The sequence below is a fragment of the Emydura macquarii genome, unplaced genomic scaffold (assembly GCF_026122565.2).
Source record: "Emydura macquarii macquarii isolate MOO-44397 ecotype Brisbane River unplaced genomic scaffold, CSIRO-AGI_Emac_v2 contig_2636, whole genome shotgun sequence".
Taxonomy (NCBI): domain Eukaryota; kingdom Metazoa; phylum Chordata; order Testudines; family Chelidae; genus Emydura; species Emydura macquarii.
The window spans coordinates 38,070,056-38,091,011 of record NW_027132773.1 but is presented as its reverse complement, the minus strand read 5'-3'; the positions used below and the strand labels follow the sequence as shown (position 1 = coordinate 38,091,011).

The 20,956-nt window shown below is 39.8% G+C and overlaps 1 protein-coding gene and 1 long non-coding RNA gene across 4 annotated transcripts in view; one reads left to right on the top strand and one right to left on the bottom strand.

Annotated features, from left to right (window-relative positions):
* LHFPL3 (LHFPL tetraspan subfamily member 3) overlaps window positions 1–20,956 on the top strand; it is a 361,851-nt gene that overhangs the window by 276,715 nt on the left and 64,180 nt on the right. The gene's annotated exons all lie outside the window — the stretch shown is intronic.
* Window positions 14,027–20,436, bottom strand: LOC137163954 (uncharacterized). Its single transcript, XR_010922885.1, has 2 exons — window positions 19,553–20,436; window positions 14,027–17,602 (listed from the first exon to the last, which is right to left on the bottom strand). It is a non-coding gene; the product is annotated as an uncharacterized lncRNA (long non-coding RNA).

Below are 20,956 nucleotides of genomic sequence, written 5' to 3'. Positions count from 1 at the left end.
TGAACTGTGCAATACATCATAATGATGTGTCTTTTTTCCTGGCACTTTCTGCAAATAACCTGACAAGCCCAGAAATCCTTCTCAGAGTGCGGAGTTTGTGCACAATGGCCACATGGAAATTCCTTACGTTCCCATGGTCTTCTGTCTCACTGATTCAGGAGATGAACTTCTCAGTTCACACTAAATTCCAGAGACTCTTTCTCTGTAGTCTCCTTTGCAACAGCCACTTCAACAGTATTTTTGGAATGTAAGGGCTTATACAGTCAATAACTTCTTCCAGACATGACCATTGCGTAATCCAGAAACTAACTGGCCATACAGGAATCACTTAATGTTTGTCCAAACTGACAATGCTCTGTCAACATCCTTAAAGCAGCAACAAACTGTGCTACTGTCTCTTCACTTTCCTGATGTCACTGATGGAACCAATATTGTTGTGCTATCATTGATGGGGTAGAAGAAAAATGTTCCTGCATTGCTGCAATAATTACAGCATACGTGGCAGTTCCAGGCACAGCAGGAGACAGTAGGTCATGCAGCAGTCCATATGCATTCAGACCTATCACTATCAGCAAGGTTGAAATCCATTGTCCATCTGGAATAGTGTTGCAGGTTACAAATTGCTCAACACATTCAAAGACACGACCCATGATTCGCGGTTTTCATCAAAATCTCCAACATTGTCCACAAAAGGTGCCATTTCTCTGCCTTCGTGTTGGACTTCATGCCTCCTAGATGTCTTCTGCACAGGGAAATTCTTTTTTTTTTTTCACTGTGCAGCATCTGCATCTGATTGCCCTCTGCTGGCTGCACATTTACACATCCCTTTGGCTATGCTTGGGCTCCTTCTGCTGGCTAAAGATCCTCAGTGCAGGCTGAGGCGGTTTGTCTGTCTGCTTTCACATGGTCAGCAAAGATGGCTGCTTACTTCCCCTTCACTGCTTCTTTATTTGAACTGTTCTGGCAGTAATTGCAGAACTCGCATCCTTTGTTCTGTCTTTATTTGACTACTTTCCACTCTTTAGCTATCTGGTGCATGCTGTCCCAGGAGCAAAACAGCAGTCTGTTATCCTGTGCCTCTAGGTGAACTTAACCCTCTTTTTATAGTATTATCTGCTCACTTTTTTTTTCTTCTTGTTCAGGCAATGGGAGCACTGGATACTCATGGGATAGCCCATCCTTGTCACCAAATGTTATATTTCCGACAGAGAAGGAGATAGACATACAGACACAGAGAGAGCTGATGGAAACTCAGCTGTTTCCATCAGCTGTGGCTTTATTGTCCTGGATGCAAAACTGAAACTAACACAAAAGTGAGGCTTTTCACTGGGGGGGAGGGGCAGAGTACAGTGCCCCCTGAACATTTAAAGGGGCAGGACATCATAGTAGTGCAACTGAAAAGGATTCAGGGGTTATAGTGGATCACAAATTGAATGAGTCAACAATGTGATGCAGTTGCAAAGAAGGCTAATATCATTCTGGGGTCGATTAACAGGAGTGTCATATGCAAGACACAGGAGGTGATTGTCCCACTCTACTTGGCACTGGTGAGGCCTCAGCTGAAGTACTGTGTCCAATTTGGGGGCCCTATGCTTTAGGGAAGATATGGACAAATTGGAGAGAGTCCGGAGGAGAGCAAAAAAACTGAAAAAAAGGTTTAGAAAAACTGACCTACGAGGAAAGGTTTAAAAAACTGAGTATGTTTCACATTGAGAAAAGAAAACTATGAGGGGACCTCATAAAAGTCTTCAAATATGTTAAAGGCTATTATAAAGAAGATGGTGAACAATTGTTCTCCATGTCCACTGAAGGCAAGACAAGAAGCATTGGTCTTAATCTGCAGCTAAAGTATTAGGAAAAGCTTTCTAACTATAAGGGTAGTTAAGTTCTGGAATAGGCTTCCAAGGGAGGTTGTGGAAACCCCAGAATTGGAGGTTTTTAAGAACAGGTTAGACAAACACCTGTCAGGGATGTTCTAGGTATACTTGGTTCTGCCTCTGCTCAGGCGGCTGGACTAGATGACCTCTCGACGTCCCTTCCGCCCTACATATCTATGATTCTTTGATATTATTGCTATAGAGACAGGGCACAATGGACTAGATGCCCTGCACCTTGTGTTGTAATTTGCATTTATGCAAAGTGGGTATAAAACACTAATAGATCAGAACAAGAGCATTTTACATCCACTTGGTGTTGATATAAATGGCTACAGAAGGTGTAGATCAACAGTGAATGAGGCCCAATATGCTTAAAAACTAATTAAACTTTCTTTCATGTTACTACACTGAGAATCCTTCCAATATTTACAGTCTTTGTATTAAAAGGCATGTTCACTGTAGTTAATATGCCATTGAATCTATGGAACATCTGAAGTGGGAATGAAACTGGGTCATGCCTCTGCAAAATCTAAATAAGGTATAATTAATATGTCCATCAAATATCAAAGATGTGATAATAGTTTGCAAACTGTTCACTAATTATGTACAATAACAGTAACAGGTACAATGCCGTCTCCACAGCTGAAAGCAAGCAGTGCTCTGCCTGCAAACCTGAAATATCTGTATGTTTTCAGAATTAACCATTTCTGTTTTAAATGAGTAAAATGTAAATGAGCACTGGAAACAATGAGATGGATTCTTTAAAGAGTCAGCAATTACTGACTCCCAATCCGTTCTTTGTTTAATTTTGTGAATTATGAAACACTGTTTTAAATTATCAAAAATGTTTCATCAGTCATTTGGGAGCTGGTAAAACAGAATAGCAATGAACTCTTTTCAATAGAAACACCATACTGGCTGCTGAAAATGTATGAGACTGTGACCTGGTCTACACTTACCTTGAAATTTGGTGGCAGTCAACGGGAGTTATGCAAGCTACACAGAGTAGCTTGCATAACTCCTGTTGACTTCGTAAGTCCTCTTCTATGCGGCATCTTCACTGCGCTGCGCCAACAGGAAATGTGTTCCCGTTGACTCAGCGCTACGCCACTTGAGGGGGTGGTTTTAATGCATCGACTTCCGGATCAATTGAGTGGGTCTTCATTGACCACTCAATCAATCCGGATAGATCGATCTGACGGTGGCGAATTTGCCACCATCAGTGAAGATATACCCTGAGTGCCCAGTCTGGTATTCCTTACACACCCCAAACTGCTGTTGACTGCAGTAGGGACTTTGGGTGTGTAAAGAATGTAAAATAAGGTCCTCACTTTGAACTGGCAGAAGGGCTCCTTCAGCCTTGTTCTTCCTCACAGAGAGCTTGAGACTTGAATGGGAGTTTTGCCATTGACTTTAGTGAGAGTGGGATCACGCTCAGAATGCAGTTCTAGTCTAAGGGCATGTCTGCATGGGGACAGTCAGGAAAGTTAAGCCAAATTAACTAAAGGTGTCATTTAAAGTTCATTGAAATCCTGTGTGAATGCTCTCATTCAGAAGTAAAATCACCTTAGATCACTTTAGGTCACTTTAGTTAGTGTCTACAAAGGGGTTTAAATGCGCTTTGAATTCATACCTTTAGTTAATGTGGTTTAACCCCATGTAGATACATCCTTAGCGAGTACAGGCATTTAAGGTTGGCAGCATCTAACTCAGTGGATATGCTCCTTGAGTGTTTTCAGAATCAAAGCTGCTGACTTCTATGGCATATATAAATTATTTCCAAGGTTTGGCAGTAAAAACTGGATATATGCTAAAAATATATTAAATATATTTACACACTTTCTGGCTCTTGCATGTTTGTTCTCAGTGTTTAAAAAGGATTTGTACAACAGTGTAATATTATTACATATTGTAATTACACAGCCTAATTACATGTCTTTACAATAATTAGACAATTAAATGCCATTACAGAAATTGTGAATACATTTGAATCAATTAAAAGTCTTTTTTTTTTTTTTAAGAAAAAAACACTTGGAATTGACACAACAAAAGTACATTAAAGGTATGTAGCAAAGCTGAAAAATACATAATACAGTGTCCCATTGTATCTTGCTTGTAGTGTTTCCATCCTTAACTTCCATTACCCTTTTTTTATATTATCTTCACCTTAGTTTTGTTGTATAAACATACACTATAACTGTAAGAACATAGCTAAATATAGAAATTATGAGTAAACCTAAGAAGGAGTCAACTTGTGCTTTATGTACTAGAATTACAGGAAACAGTTTCACAGTTTCTTTCAATGCAACTCTTGTGGGGTGAAACATAAAAAGATCAGGATGACTTTATGGCTTAAGAGGATCGGTAATTAAATATAGTAAGAGCATTTTACCTATTAGCTATTGGCTGAAATCCAGCCCAGACCATTAATAACGGAAAGTTATCATGTGATAACTATTTTGTGGCTAGGTGAGGTAAGTTTGACTGTCAGTTCCAGTTCCCAGTGGACATATGTCCACATCACAGAAAGTGCAATTAAAACTAATTAGCAACCTTGTTGGCAGAGTCTATAAAGAAACCAATCAATGAATGGACATGAAAACCACACACTCTAGCTCCTGGGGGCCGATTGTACCATCCTTACTCACATTGAGTGGTACCTTTCTCAGAGATTAGCCCCACTAATTTAGGTGGAGCTACTAACTGAGTAAGATACTACTCATTGTGAGTAAGGATAGCAGAATCAGGGCCTTTGAGTTTGTCTCTCCAGGTGAGGAATGAACCCCATTGATGGGACACTGCAGAGAAGCTTGCACTGCTAATGAGTGCCTTTGCCTGTTTTTGGAGACAAGCATTTGTTGTTCATGACTATCAACCCAACACTTTCTTAAGCACAACAGGAACATGAAAAGTTCTGAAACCCAGAAGGTTTTCAGTGTGAAAGGGAACTTGCTTGGCCCATTCATTCCCTCGCCTTTCTAAGGGAATACCGTCACTAACATCAGTACAGAGAATGAGTGGCAACAACACCTTTATTATTTTTATCTTCCTTTTCAATCCCCCTTAATTCAGTAATTTTTAAACAAAGAATTATATTAACACATCCCCGGCAATTTTTGTATAAATTAATTACAGTACTGCAGCACAAGTGGTACAGAAAAAACTCCTCTCTAGTCACACTGCCAGCTCACATTGATGAAGCAGTATTACTCTAAAGGTAAGCTTCCTCTGGGAATTCTCACTCCAGAACTTTATGATTTCTCTTTGTATATAGAATCATGAATGCTATTAGGCCTTGATAAGTAAACTTCCACCTGGAGCATAACCATTAGAAACCGACCAAACATGTCTCAGGAGACATTATATGCTTTTCAAGAAGCTCCTTTTTTCCTGCAGTCATCAATAAAAGTTTCACTCACGATAAAGATACTGAATACAGCTTCCCCATTTTTGTTCAGTTTCATGTAATTTGTTCTGTTTACAGTTCATTTTGCAGTTACAGCCTCCATTTTATATGGCTATTGTAAGGGGGGGAAAAACATTCCATTTACACTTCACCCACACACTCAAAGGCAGAGTTTCCGCTTACCCAGCAGGGCAGGATTACTCTGCTAAAAATGCTGCCTCTCTTTCCTACACTCCTCAACCTTCTCCAACTTATTTATTTCTTACAATTGGCTCATCATATTTATAAACTGCACAAGATGTTCCTAGATTTTGTTTGCTCTGATAGACCTTATAAATTCAGGCATAAAACTGTATCTCTTTCACTCACAAGGCAGATTTCTTTTCCCTGGCATTATGCAATACTATTGCATGATGATGATGATGATGGGGTTCAAATGCTGGTTTTCGGCAGATCCTACTGTTGATTGGACTGCTAATTAATCATGCTGCTTTCCTAGCATATACCTCCCAAATGCAATTGGCTATATAGATGGGGGATATAATTCCGATCTCTCACCAGTTTGACTTCAGTGGAGTTATTCCGGATTTACACTGCAGTGAAACCCACTCACACCTATTTAGTGACATTTTCCTATACACTTCTGTCTTTCTTTTCTGAAATGGCATGGGCCATTCCCAGCAAAATCACTGGCTGGGCTTGAACTACCCCTGCACTACTCTGGTTTTACCGTCTTATAACTGTTGGTTTCACTGGAGGTACACCAGATCAAAAGTGAAATGATGCATAGGTGAAACAGTCCCACATATTACAAAACTGTTAGCTCTTTCAAGTCTGCTGTAGCCAGTTTACTTTTCTTTTATTGGAATTAAACTTCCCTACAGAAAAAATAAGGTCAAATTCTGCACTGGCTTCTATGTGATCCCACTGATTTCAAAGAAGTTGTATGGGTGACATCAATGCACAACTTATGCCTCACCCATCAGAAAAGGGCCAAGCAGATACCAAGATCCTTTTCCCACTGAGTGCAGTGCCTACCAGCTCAAAAGCACCAGTGTTAGCTCCTAGGGCATCTTCTGCTCCCAGCTGAGATAGGGAAGGGGCTGGGACTCGCTGTGTAGTGCAACTGGCTTAAAGAACCCCTGGGGCAGTTGCTGGAATGGTTGCTTCCAGTTGTGCTGCTCCTTCATAAACTGCAGCAAAGTTGGCTGCTGTTCTTATATTTCAGCTGAGGCTAATTGCTGTTGTTTCTGCTGCTCCATCATTCATTCCAAGACCATTTTGGTTAACCCCCATCCACTCCCCTTCCGCAAATGATATTAAATCCCCCCTGGTAACACACACAAAAAAGGCTACCTTCCAAGTCTGTTCCTACCATGGTAAACACACACTGGATATGGTCCAAGCTCATCCTTCTTCCACAGTCTTGCCTTTATTGTTAACTCAAACTATCCAACATAACCTGAGCCTCAGCTTTCTCTGAACTTGACTGTTTACAAGGCTTTTTTGTTTTGTTTCCCTTTCCCCCTACCCCTCCATGCAGGATCCCAATGAATTAAAAAATACTGTCTTTTGGACAACGGCAATGGGCATTGGCCACTGTAAATTATTAAGTATGTTTAGCAGGTTGGGAGTTTAGAGACAGAGAAAAATACAAAGTAGTCATAAAATAAACCAAGAACCAAGGTTTGCTGGCTGCATCTGAGTTGTTGACAAACAAGCACAAATGTAGTGCTCTCTAAGATATAGTTCAAGTATCCATCACAGGCTTCCCATAGATTACTGTTACAAAAAAATTTGAAAAATTGTGATCTGTAACAATGTAGCACCATCATATTGTCAAAGTTAGTTGCAGGCCCTTTTTAACTATTTGACAGCCAGATCCTGCATTTCTTCAACAAGCAAAGCTCTCAGTGAGATTTTCTTGATTAAAGAGAGCAGAATCACTTCCTCAGTGTTTGTTTCTTCAAAGGGTAATCCACTGGGTCATCAGTCCTAGCAGATGTGCTCCTCTATCCACTCATATGTGGTAGCTGTAAACTTCTCCCTCACTGCTCTGTTAATATCTGTCACTGTTTATTCGTTCTATTAAATATTAATTCTGGCTTTTTTCCAACTTCATATTAATGTCACATTAACTTAATGAAATCTCAGGCTGGTTTGATAAAGTTATGCTACAAAGGAAAGTCTTCAGGGTCCATTTCTCCACTGCCTGCCACCTTACAGTCATTGACCCCTGTGCAAAGTGGATCTATGATCAGACCAAATCAGAGGCATGTTATTTTACACTCTCGCTTTTAGAGATGTAAACAGCTAAACAAGAGACAAGGAGCACATGTAATTTAGGGCAAATTTTTCTGTGGTTTCTTGGAGCTACTCGAATTCACACTGGTGTAACTGAGAAAAGAATCTGGCACTTTATTTCTTCAGCACCATACAATATTAGTTACTATGGCCTAGGTTGTGCCATTCAGAGAATGGCACACTTTAGTGAACAGGTGAAACAAACAACTGAATATTGGCCTCTGCTTTTAAATGTACTGGACCAAATTCATCCCTGGAATAACTCCACTGATGTCAATGAAGTTACACCAAGGATGTATTTGGCCTATTGGCCCAGGTTTCTAAAATCCTGACTGAAGATTAATAATCAGTTGATCTGCAAATGAATTTTAATTTTGAAACTATCTGAATAATCTGTAGATAGTTTACATCTTGCAAGCAAGTTTCTAAAACCAAATTCTGGTCTATGATCTGCTAGGTGTTGTTTTGACAGGTTCCCTGAAAATAAGATACGGTGTCACTATACTGCATGTGATTTAATTTTTCAGTGTGCAACTTTCAGAGAAATCTCAGAATGGTGAAATGCTCCTGAGCAAAATTGGTACTTGAGCTAGTAAATCATTAAAACACAAAGCACATAGCTATAGATCAGGTGGCCCAGTTGACACAGAAGAGGGACTGCTCCGCTAACCTTTTTGCTTTTCACAGCATTTCATTGTTCGTATTATACAAGCTTCTGCAAGTGTGTTGGGAGCATACAATGTACAGTAGCATTGCTTTTATACAAGGCTAAAAATGCAGAAGAAATGTAAAATGATAGGAGGAAACATTCTTTTCCCCATTGGGACTCCTGCAAACCTTGATCTAACTATTCTTTTCTTTTCTTTTCAAATACTGTTTTAACTTTTCCAGGGGAAATTAAAGAACAACTCTTTCTTCTCCCTTTTTCAATAGCCTTAATCCCAAGGTCATGACATTGTGCTGGGTACGTGTATAATAAAATCAAACTTACTTTCTATAAGATTTAGGAAAGCAAATTATTTATTTAAGACTCAAGGAGGGAAGATTTGCAACATGAGAACCAATCTGACTGTTATCAAATATTTGAGGTCAGAAATGAATTCCTTCCATGTAGAAAGATGATTTTAGACAGTGAAAACAAAGACTGGTTACAAATCAATTATCTTTCGTATTTTAGACAAAGGATTTACATATAAATTTGGTTTATGGTATTTTCTTTTTCTTGTTTATAATCTCTTCACAGTCAAAGCTAACCATTTTCTACAGAAATATGCATAAAACTATAGACACCTCAAGGTTATTATTATGTGAATGTTCTGTTCCTCTTCTACATGATCCTTTTCAGTTTCGGTTTCTAATCTAAAAGCATTTGGGAAAATGCACAAAGATGTATAAATTCTGAACAATTTGCTAGCACCAACAAAGAAACAAAAAGATTTTGTTGACTTCTGTTGGGAGGGGTGGAGGAGGGAGACAAACACTCGCTAGATAGTTTCTTATAACCAAAGGGCCAGTGCTTATTTTGATTCACTGTAATCCCCAGGCCTGAAGTAGTTCCAAGTATTCATACGCCTAATGAAATAACTTGCAAACTATCTTTCTTTGATTTTTGACTGTTCTTTCTTTTGACTGTTCTTTGATTTTTGGTTTCTAAAAAAAAACTGTTTAAGAAGCAGAGACATTGTACAACTTTATTTCTGCTCTAGGTTAAATTTAATTATATCCTAATCCAAGGAATGCACATCTGAGAGCTTTCAGGTAGGGACTTGCAATGGTTCTTCCTCGTCCCATGCTTCTACCCACTCAGCTAGAGGTATACATTCAATATTTCACTCTTCGCCCCAGAAAGGGAAGTGTGCCAAAAAGCCAGCCCTGGAATATTGCCAGCGTGGAAGATTTGCTGGGGGGAATAAGATACATATATATATTTTACAAAGTCAAATTAGGGATAAAATCTACTGCAAGAAGATGTGCAGAATTATTTGCTATTAGCGAATAGAAAAATGTCTGTTGATCTGATCCATATGTAAAGCAGGCATCTGTGCAGCAGACAGAAAACTGGACTCTAATGTTACACTTCCAAACTGCAGATTGGGGTCTGAATCCTGTAATTGGTCTTGTAGTGTACACAAATTGGGGATTATCCCTTTAAAACTTTGTGAAATCTCTAGGTTCTTGCTTTCTGCCAAACCCATAGAGCACCAGTGTGTATATATAGTTAGGCCTTGCATGTTGTGTATACTTAGTAAGTATGGTTATTTGGACCTCAGTGTGCCAGTGTGGGCCCTTCCTATTATCTATGTTGTGTAAAGAACAAAATACACAACCAGTATTTTGTTGATTCTCAATCTGGGTGGGACTGAGAGGATCAGACTTGCCATTCTCGAGAGGAGAACCTGTTCACCAATCAGGAAGGAGATAACCGAACTCCAAAGGAAACTTACAGTAGTGTGGCTCTCTCACAGATTCACTAGTGCTGGTAAGGTATAGAGACAAGGTGAAGAGAGGTTATGTATCATGTGAAGCAAAGCTTCCACTGCTGCATAACTCCCATATTTCACATGTTGGTCAATTCCACTCTGCTTGGGTGGGACCAAACTAGAGATGGCTGAACCTTTAGAAGTAATTCCAGTGAAACTCACAAGATCTTTGTCAGTTTGTCTGAATTCCTTTGCTACACTTATATTTCAAGGGGAAATAGCTTAAACATAAATTCACAAATAGGACAGCATGAGAAGAGAACGAGATGTTCTGTTGATTCAAATCAGAAGAACACTAGTTCCTTTCTATTTCAGATCACAATTCTTCTCTTCTCCAGATTAAACAAACCCCATTTTTTTCAATTTTTCCTCATAGGTCATGTTTTCTAGACCTTTAATCATTTTCGTTGCTCTTCTCTGGACTTTCTCCAATTCTTCCACATCTTTCCCAAAATGTGGCACCCAGAACTGTAGCACTTCCAGCTTAAGCCTTATCAGCGCAGAATAGAGTGGAAGAATTACTTCTCATGTCTTGGTTACAACACTCCTGCTAATACATCCCAGAATGATGTTTGCTTTTTTTGCAATAGTGTTACCCTGTTGACTCTTATTTAGCTTATGATGCATTATAACCTCCAGATCCCTTTCCTCAGTACTCCTTCCTAAGCAGTCATTTCCCATTCTGTTGTGCATAATTGATTGTTCCTTCCTCGGTTGAGTACTTTGCAATTTGTCCTTATTGAATTTCATCCTATTTACTTCAGACCATTTCTCTAGTTTGCCCAGATCATTTTGAATTTTAATTCTTTCTTCTAAAGCACTTGCAACTCCTCCTAACTTAGTCTCATCTGCAAACTTTATAAGTGTACTCCTTATGCCATTATCTAAATCATTGATGAAGATATTGAACAGAACTGGATCCAAGACCAATCCCTGTAGGACCCCACTTGATATGCCCTTCCAGCTTGACTGTGAACCGTCGCTAACTACTCTCTAGGAATGGTTTTCCAACCAGGTATGCACCCATATTATACTAGCTCCATATAGGCTATATTTCCCTAGTTTTTTCTGAGAAGGTCATGCAAAACAGTATCAAAATCCTTACTAAAGTCAAGAAATACTACAACTGTTGCTTCACTCCGATCCACAAGGGTTATTATCCTGTCAAAGAAAGCTATTAGGTTGGTTTGACATGCTTTGTTCTTGACAAGTCCATATTGACTGTTACTTATCACCTTATTATCTTCTAGGTGTTTGCAAATTGATTGCTTAATCATTTATTCCATTATCTCTCTGGGTACTGAAGTTGGCTGACTGATCTGTAATTCCCTGGGTTGTCTTTATTTCCATTTTTTATAGATTGGCTCTATATTTGCCGTCTTCCAGTCCTCTGGAATCTCTCCTGTCTTCCATGAGTTTTCGAAGATATTTCCTCAGTCAGCTCCTTGAGTAGTCTAGGATTTATTTCAACTGGTCCTGCTGATTTGAAGACATCTAACTTGTCTAAGTCATTTTTAACTTGTTCTTTCCCTATTTTAGTCTCAGATCCTACCTCATTTTCACTACTGTTCACTATGTTAAACATCTGATCACTACTAACCTTTCTAACGAAAATGGTAACAAAAAAATCAGTTAGCACTTCTGTCATTTCATATGGCTTTCTCTGAAAGAAGCAGATTTTGTAAGAGGTTACTATGGAGATCTTAGGCTCCAAAATTGACCCACCTTAATATTGTTCTCTGAAAGCTAAATATGTTGGGTTTGTTCAATATCCAACATTCTGGAGACTGGGTGTCTCAGGATACACTAATGGGATACCTAGTTTTTCATCTCTAGACTGCTGGTTCGAATGTGCCCAGGGGAATAGTGATCATAAAATCATCATTGCGCTGGGTTGGAGGAGGAGATAAAATGGGGACCAGCCAGGCAAATCCTTCTCCCCACCCCCAAACACCCCTGGTACTCAGAACTTTGCTGGGGTGGTCCACTCCATTGTAGGCATTAGGAGCCATCCGCCACTCTCTTCCTCAGCCACCAGCGCTTTGGAAAAGAAACTGCAAGGAGGGGTCAGCCAGAGGCTGAAACCAGCAGAGCATTTGCAAAGGGTGTCAAGTAAAGACACCAACATCATCAGTATGCTTTCTACAGTTTTCATTCTGAATGTTCTTTCCAGTGTTGCTTATCTGTTTGCTCCGACCCCTATCAATGCCCTCCCTTCTATTGTCTTTCCATGTAGCTAATTCCCACCAAACATAACCCTCTGAAAAGATTTAAACAACAAGACATAATTTCAGAACTAACATGACATCTGCCACAATCACATTGTCCAGTAGTCTTGTGTGTTCTGTTCCTTTCCCTTACCCACTTTGCCTGTCTTGACTATTCAGATTATAAACTCTTTGGATCTAGGGACTGTCTAATGTCTACAAACACTCTGTGTCTGTACAGTGCCCAGAACAATGTGGCCCCTAGGCTCTTATTAAAAAGGAAATCAGATTTCTCATTTTGGGGGCATTTTTTAATTCTGATATTTCTTCCATTCCAGAACAGAATGAAAACAAAAAATTTCTCACAAACCAAAATTCCCATCAAATAAATTGCATATTTGGGATTTATCAAAGCATTTCATTTTTACAAAGTTCAAATGATTCATTCCAATTTCAACTTTTTCATTTTTATATTATATTTTGTAATATAAAATGTAAATTAAAATGAGATGGTATCTTGAAACAAGAAGATCAAAATGATCCACTTCCAAAACGGTTGAAATAGGATATTTCAACCTTAACAAAATCCTTTAAATGTTCATTTTGGAACAAATTTTCATCAAAGGCAGCATGTAGCTACAGAATATTTAACCTTTAACAAATCAACATTTTCCGATGGAAAAACATTCTAGCAGAAAATTTCCAACCATTTCTAGTTATTTGTATTTATTATTTGTATTACCATAGCACTTTAAGGACTCTCGTCATAGCCCATGACCCCATTGTACTAGAGGCTGTACAAACATAGAACATAAATATAGTCCCTGCCTCAAAGAGCTTACAAACTGAGTATAAGACAAGAGACAACAGATGGATACAGTCAGAGAGAGAAGTACAAAGAAACAGTAAGATAATATTGGTCAGCATGATAGGCAGTATCTCAGTACACTGACAGCCTCACCTGTGTCAAGTTTATTGTAGGTATCATGGCAAAGAAGAGTTTGGAGGAGGAAGAGTTAGTTTTGTGGATGTTGATGGGGAGCTTCTCCCAAGTGTGAGATGCAGCATGCGAAAAAGTGCGAAGGTGCGTGTTTGAAAATGTAACAAGTGGGCAATCGGAGAAAAGAACTGACGTTTTGATAGTGAATGAAAGATGCGTAAGTGGGGTGGGGATAGGCTATGAAGGGCCTTGAAAATGAAGGCAAGTGGCTTATGTTTGATGCACTAGATAAGAGGGAGCCAGTGAAGGAATTTGTAGAGAGGAGTGACATGGTCAAAGCAATAGGCTAGGGAAATTATCTATGCAGCTGCATTCTGAATGGATATGAGTGGGGCAAGAATTCATTTGTCCAGGCCAGAGAAAAGAATGTTGCACTAATCAAGACACAAGATGATGAGACCCTAGACAAGTTTTAGCTATGTGGATGGATAAGAAAGGTCCTAGAGTAGAGATGTTATGCAGAAAGAATCTATAAGATTTAGGCATAGCCTGGATGTGAGGACCTACAGAAAGGTCCAAGTCGAAGATGACACTGAGGTTATGGGACCATGTGACTGACAGGATGGTGATGAGGGCTTGTTGGGAGAAAAGTAAGAGCTCTGTTTTAGCCATGTTGAGCTTGAGCTGATAAATAGACATCCACAAGGAGATGTCAGAGAGACGGGTTCCAATGCTGATAGCAGAGGACGAGGGAGGATTCCACTGCTGATGGCAGAGGATGCGGGACGGATAAAGCACAACAACCAATATGATTGCAAGCAGAATCGTTTATTCCATCTTGTTCTCCAGCTTATATACCTTTTTATCATCTTTGCATACAATGGTCACACAATTGCTGATTGGCTATTATATAATTTCACACACTTAGCATGGGAACAGCTTACATATTATTGGTAGCTTCTTAGCTTACATAGCTTTCTTGTTTACGACCTTGGATACTTTCTACTATCTAGTGGATGGCGGCCAAGTCCGCGGAACTCGCCGCCAGTGAGGCGCCTGAGTGAAAGTGGCCACCTTCCAGCTCCCTGTAGGCAGCCTCACTTGACCCGGTGTCCACCACCAGGCCTGCTGTAACTTTCCACTTAAGTAGCCATCAGGTCAGTGTATGGATAATACACTCCCACATCTCCCCCTTTCTTTTAAATATGCGCTCAACAAAACACTCCAAACTACCTTGCAATAAGCAAATAAAACAGGGGGCACAAATAAGGAAGAGGAGTACAATTCCCAAAATGATTTTCCCCGTATAACAAAATAAAACAAGCCAAGAGGGCCAGCCAAAGCTGCTAAGCCACTCCCATAAGGGATTATGAATTTGTGTAATCTTATACATATTATTTGCAAGGCATTGCAATAAAACATGAACAAAATATAACTAATCTGATAAATTCATACAACACATGCCTTCAAAATCCTCACAACCGTGTCCCTGTGCCAACAAAAAAATCGATAGCTGCACGATTCTGCAGCCGTTAGGTCAGCATATGGATAATATACCCCCACAGCTCCCCCTTTCTTTTACACTTCCCAGCATGTGGTCAGTGTGAGACCCTGAAGACATGCTTTTTTACATATTTATACAAACAAGACAAAAAAAATTACATATGCATAAATTTTTGATGCTTATAGGTATATTCAAAATATTACTACTATTACTATTAACTTATACGTTTCCATTTTTAAAAATATACATAACAAATAACATATAACAAAAAATTTCTACTTTTCTATTAAAATTGTCTAATCTCTCTCTCAAAAGGCTATATAACTAATTAAAACTAGTTGACTCTCTCCTTGCCCTTTCTCTGACCCTGGCAAAAAATCAAACACCATGGGAAAGAGAAGGGGGGTGATTTCAGCAAAAAGCAGAACACTCAAAAAACTAAAATAAAATGACTATAATCAAGCAGACAATTATTTTCCTTCAATCCCCCCTTTGAGCCATACTGTAATACCAGTGTGGCTCACTTATAAACCTGAGCTAGCTTTTGCTTAAATTTAATAATTTCAACTTAAGTTAACATTTGCACGACAGGCACTCTGGCCTTAACAAACCAACTAAAAACAGAGCAAACAGAGGGCAAAGTACCCAAACACTAAAAACAACAACAGGTAAAAATAACAATAAAACAAATTATACACACAAACAATTACTTAAGCCAGAATAAATTTGGTAGCCATAAAATTAAGGCATAAAATAAATCTGTGAAACCCCATGAAATATCATCTTGGGAAATGGTATGGAATAATGATGCGATTTGTAAAATGTCATGTGCATTAAATTAGTAGTTCTTTTAGTAATTTTGACTGAATTGTCCATATTCAAATGATTTAAATCAGATTGTCTATTAGCCTGCAGCAATTAATTACAATTGATTATTTACATATTTACAGACCAATTATTTGGGAGAAGGGCCTGTTTTTCCTTCAGAAGACTGCAAAAAAAAAAAAATTCAAAAATTCTCTTCCTATAACACTTTTCACACTTTCAACTGTCCCTCCAAACTCTGTAGTGTTAACTTCTCAATCTCTTTACTACATGGTGTTTAACACAATCAGAACCACGGGTATACCTTCTTCAAAATGCAAGGGAACATGACTACAAATCCAACAGTTAGACACATTGAAATCTGTTTGTAATTGATTAATTAATTATAAAGATGTGTCTGTATAGTCCAAGAAGCATTGTCTTTTATGGTTTAGTTGCTTGGGTTGTAATTGTACCTCAAAGTCATCAGGTTGTTGGTCTTCTTCCCCATGGACCTTGGGGATTTCCTCGACAGGTGTACCGTTAATCAGGAACTTGGATCAAAATAAAGTCATCCAGATAAGGCCAATACAGAACATCCAAAAGATCACTAGCCATACCCATTTAGGGAACCAGTGATCTGGGGAGTTTTTAAGTCTTTTCCTTTTGAGGTGGTAGGGATGACGTTGTGGTATATCCTCTTCGCTCTGGAGTGGTTTCAAATCCTCTTCGCTCTGGAGTGGTTTCAAATCCTTTCGCTCTGGAGTGGTTTGAAATCCTTTTCGCTCTGGAGTGGCAAATCCTTTTCTTGAGCAGGGGAGAGGTTACAAGCACTTGCACCCTGTTCCACTGACCTTGTCATTACAGGTGCAGAGGTTCTTTTACAGTGTTAGGCATGTATTCAGGACTGGTAACCTTGGCACTTTACAACAGTGTTAGTGGTGAGAAGTACCTGGAGTGGGCCTTTCCAACGCAGTTTCAGGGCTGTCTGTCTTGGTGGACCTTTACGTGAATCCAATCACTGGGCTGTAGATCATGACATGCTTTTTGAGGGTCTTGGGGAAAGGCTTCTTGGACCTGTGAACAAAAGCCTTAACACACTTCATTAATGCTTGACAATAAGTCAAATCAGTTTCATCAGCTAAATTAATATCCATTAGGTGAGTTGATACTGGTAGAGAGCTAGAAAGCCTCACGGGTCAGCCCATTAGGATCTTGTGTGGTAAGAGTTCAGTCTTTCTGTTACATGATGATTTTATACTTATAAGGGCTAAAGGCAGGGCATCTGGCCATTTGAGGCTGGTTTCATGACAAATTTTGGCTAGTTTATTTTTTCAGAACACCATTCTGTCTTTTCACTGCCCCTGCAGACTGAGGGTGATGTGGGCAATAAAAGTTCTGTTGGATATCAAGAGCCTTGCAAACTTCTTTTATAACTTGACCTGTTACTGTTGGTAGACAGAGGGATCCCGAGCCTTTTGCTGACTATAATAGTGTCAGCCTTTGCACATGGGTAAACTTTTACCCATTCAAAAATAAACATACAATTACTAATACATATTAGACTGGACCAATATAAACACAAAACAACATAAATATGGCCTAAAATGCAGAAAGGACTGCAGCCTTAACAGCAGAGTCTGTTACAACATACCAATAAACTAAACATTTAACAACAACAATAATAAAAAATAACTATACAACATTTATAAAGCAGCAACATAAAATTCATTTAATATGGAAGCCTCCCAAAGTGGGGAAGCCTTTTTGTTTTTAGAGTTAACCATAATTATGGACAACACCAAAGGCATAATGGGAATCATTAACAAATTTACCTTCGGTCAGGATACAAACTGTAGTTACAGGAAAAAAATTAGCTTCTTGATCAGGGTTCACAGAAGGGAAAGGGTTACTTTTAATTACCTCATGTTAAGAACAAACAGCATAATCAGCCACAAGAATACCTTTAAAATTTCTTTGACAGGAGCCAATAACATAGAAAATCAATTTTGGGTTCTACAAAGGGTGGATAACAATGAGGCAGGATCAAAAACTGGACATCGGGTGAGTATAATATGACCTGCAAACAACAAAAGAATTTTATATTTTGTTAAACAAATATGAGGTACAAAAATAATAAGTGGAGAACCAAAAATCAAAGTTTCCGAGGTTTTACCCAAGGCAGCTACAGCTGCAATGGCACGGAGACAAGGTGGAAGCCCTGCAGCTACAGGGTCCATGGCATTACTGTAACAGGCAATGATCTTATACTTATCCCCACACAATCTTACACAAAGCAATAAATATTTTCCAGGTTTTCTAACAGGAAAAATTGGGGTGTTTTAGAGGATTCAAATAGGCACAATAATTCCTTGTTTAAGGAGAGATGTAATTACAGGACATATTCCTTTTGTATGCTGGATATTTCAAAATCCTGTCCCTATTCAAGAAATACAGCCAAAATAGAATTTTCATTTTCACAAGGAAAATAACAAATTAATCCCATCTGGTAAACAATAAATAATACAATCAAATTTTCCAATGTAAATGTCTACCTACCAGGTTAACTGGAGAATAAGAACTTAAAAAAAAAAAAAGACATGCTGATTAGAAATAGGTCTCAAAGAAACAGATAGTGGTTTAGACACTAGATGCGGCATTAATTGGTTTACATTCTTCCTTGATAAGGGAATAGAGAAAACTCCTAAACTTTTAAGGTGGATCTGCTGACTTCAGTGTCTAGAAAGTGTTTATAAAACATTTTACTGGTTTTCCATCAATAAAACAAAACACATAAAAACCTGATTAATCTATTAACAAAAAGGGTGCATTAATAAAGTTACCATTTCCCAGGCTGTCCTAATATAAAGGTTGAGTCTGGTCTCGGGGAGGAGGTGGTGGTGGCCCAAATGTCCACTCCGACTGGCCAGATCGTCTTGGACATTCTGCTTTCCAGTGTCCCAACTGTCCACAATAGTGGCAGGAGGAATCTCCTGGGGCCAAAAAGGTACCACGTCCTACTCCCCAACCCCGGCCTCAACCTCTCTATATACTCTTTATCTAAATTTTCACTTTTTCCTTTTTGGAGTCCTTTAGACTCCTTACCCGGGACTTATGCAGTCTTTCTTTAGAGTTTTCACCCTGTTTGCATTTTATCTTTGGCCCCCCTTTCTCCTTTTGGCCATAAACCATGTTGTTCGAACCAAAATGCTTAAGGGCCCGATCCTTATTTTTTACAATTTCCCATTATGTTTACCCACTCCCTCCCCCTCTCTCAAAGGTTTTTAGAAACAAGAGAAGAGAAACGGAGAGAGAGATAAGGAGAGAGAAACAGAGAAGAAAAAGAAAAGAAAAAAAAATCTCCTCTCTCTCTTCTGAAATACTTAAGGTAGCACCTAATTACAAACAGTTTTTAAGATCCTTTTCACACACTTATTATACCACATAAGAGAAGTCTGACTGCCACTCAGTACTTCTGTACTTCTTCAGAGAAACCTGCCACTTAGTATTTCTTTCATTTCCCATGGTAGAGGTCTCTTTAGGAGTCTTATTTTCCTATGTGCCAGTATTTATCACACGCTTTGGCCGTCACCGACCAATCTCCTCGCGGAGGTATGGAACTGCGGTCCAGGTCTCCACACTCACTTCGTTCCCTACTGGCAATACATGAGGCGTCTCATTTCCCACTTGAAATATTTCTCTCACTGCCGCTTGTACCCCCGCTTCAGCCGCAAGGTTCTTCACCATCCTCCTTGCCTTATTCCAGGTCTGACTTAAGGCAAAGGCTTCCTTGTTGCCATGGGCTACCGACTCCCATAGGTCGGAGCCCAAGTATTCCCAGACAGTCTTATCAAATACAGTACTTGATTTTACAAAAAATCCCCTTCTTAGTTCCCACTTCAATAAGCAAGATAATTTATCCGGGGACACCTTTTCCCCTTGGCGCTCCGCGATACATATAAAAAATTCAAGCACCGTTTTTTCTTCAGCTGATGCAGCGTTTCCCATACTTAATTAATTAGCCGCTCACCTTTGAGCTCAAACACGTCCCTCTCGGACGACCACGCCTCTGGACGACCACGTCTCTCTCGGACGACCACGTCTCTGGGCGAACACGTCTGCCTCTGGGCGACCACGCCTGCCTCTGGGCGACCACGCCTGCCTCTCTGGGCGACCACGCCTGCCTCTCTGGGCGACCACGCCTGCCTCTCTGGGCGACCACGCCTGCCTCTGGGCGACCACGCCTGCCTCTCTGGGCGACCACGCCTGCCTCTGGGCAACCAGGAGCTGCCTTCACCGCAGTATCTCCTGTGAGCTCATACACGTCCCTCTTGGACGACCAGGAGCTGCGTCCAGCGCAGTACCTCCTGCAGCGGCTATAACTCCCGCGTTTCTTCTCCCTGCCCGACGCACAATCCAATCCACTTGAATTGCAATCACGTCGGGGTCACCATTTGTCGGGTTCCAATGCTGATAGCAGAGGACGAGGGAGGATTCCACTGCTGATGGCAGAGGATGCGGGACGGATAAAGCACAACAACCAATATGATTGCAAGCAGAATCGTTTATTCCATCTTGTTCTCCAGCTTATATACCTTTTTATCATCTTTGCATACAATGGTCACACAATTGCTGATTGGCTATTATATAATTTCACACACTTAGCATGGGAACAGCTTACATATTATTGGTAGCTTCTTAGCTTACATAGCTTTCTTGTTTACGACCTTGGATACTTTCTACTATCTAGTGGATGGCGGCCAAGTCCGCGGAACTCGCCGCCAGTGAGGCGCCTGAGTGAAAGTGGCCACCTTCCAGCTCCCTGTAGGCAGCCTCACTTGACCCGGTGTCCACCACCAGGCCTGCTGTAACTTTCCACTTAAGTAGCCATCAGGTCAGTGTATGGATAATACACTCCCAAGAGGGAAGAGGGCAACTAGAAGTCACAGAAAGAAAGGTGATGGATGTGGGGGAGACTGATGGATGTTGCAATTATGTCTTTAGTGGAACTGGAGTTACTCAAAAGGAAAACTTCAGTTGCCAATGTAATTAACATGTATAGGTTGAGCATTATATCTTGCCAAGTTGCTGCAGTCCAATTTTTAACGTTGTGGAACTGGAGTTTCAAAAGGAAAACTATAATAATCCTTCCCGCTTCTTACTTGGTGAAGTCTTACTATCCAGTACTTGAATTTCCTATGTGACAGCTGGTTCAGTTTTTAAAAAGCCCAAAGCAGTATCTTCAATGGTCTTCCGATTACCCTTTTTGTTTGCAAAAATACCTGATCACTTCAGTGAACAACTTCTTAACCCCAGTCTCTATTTTTTATACTGTATCAGCATGATGAATTCCCAGACAGGAATTTCCAGGTGGACAGTCAATCATTTAATAAGCCTGTCTTCTTGCATATGGTTCATTGGCTTCCCTTTTAGC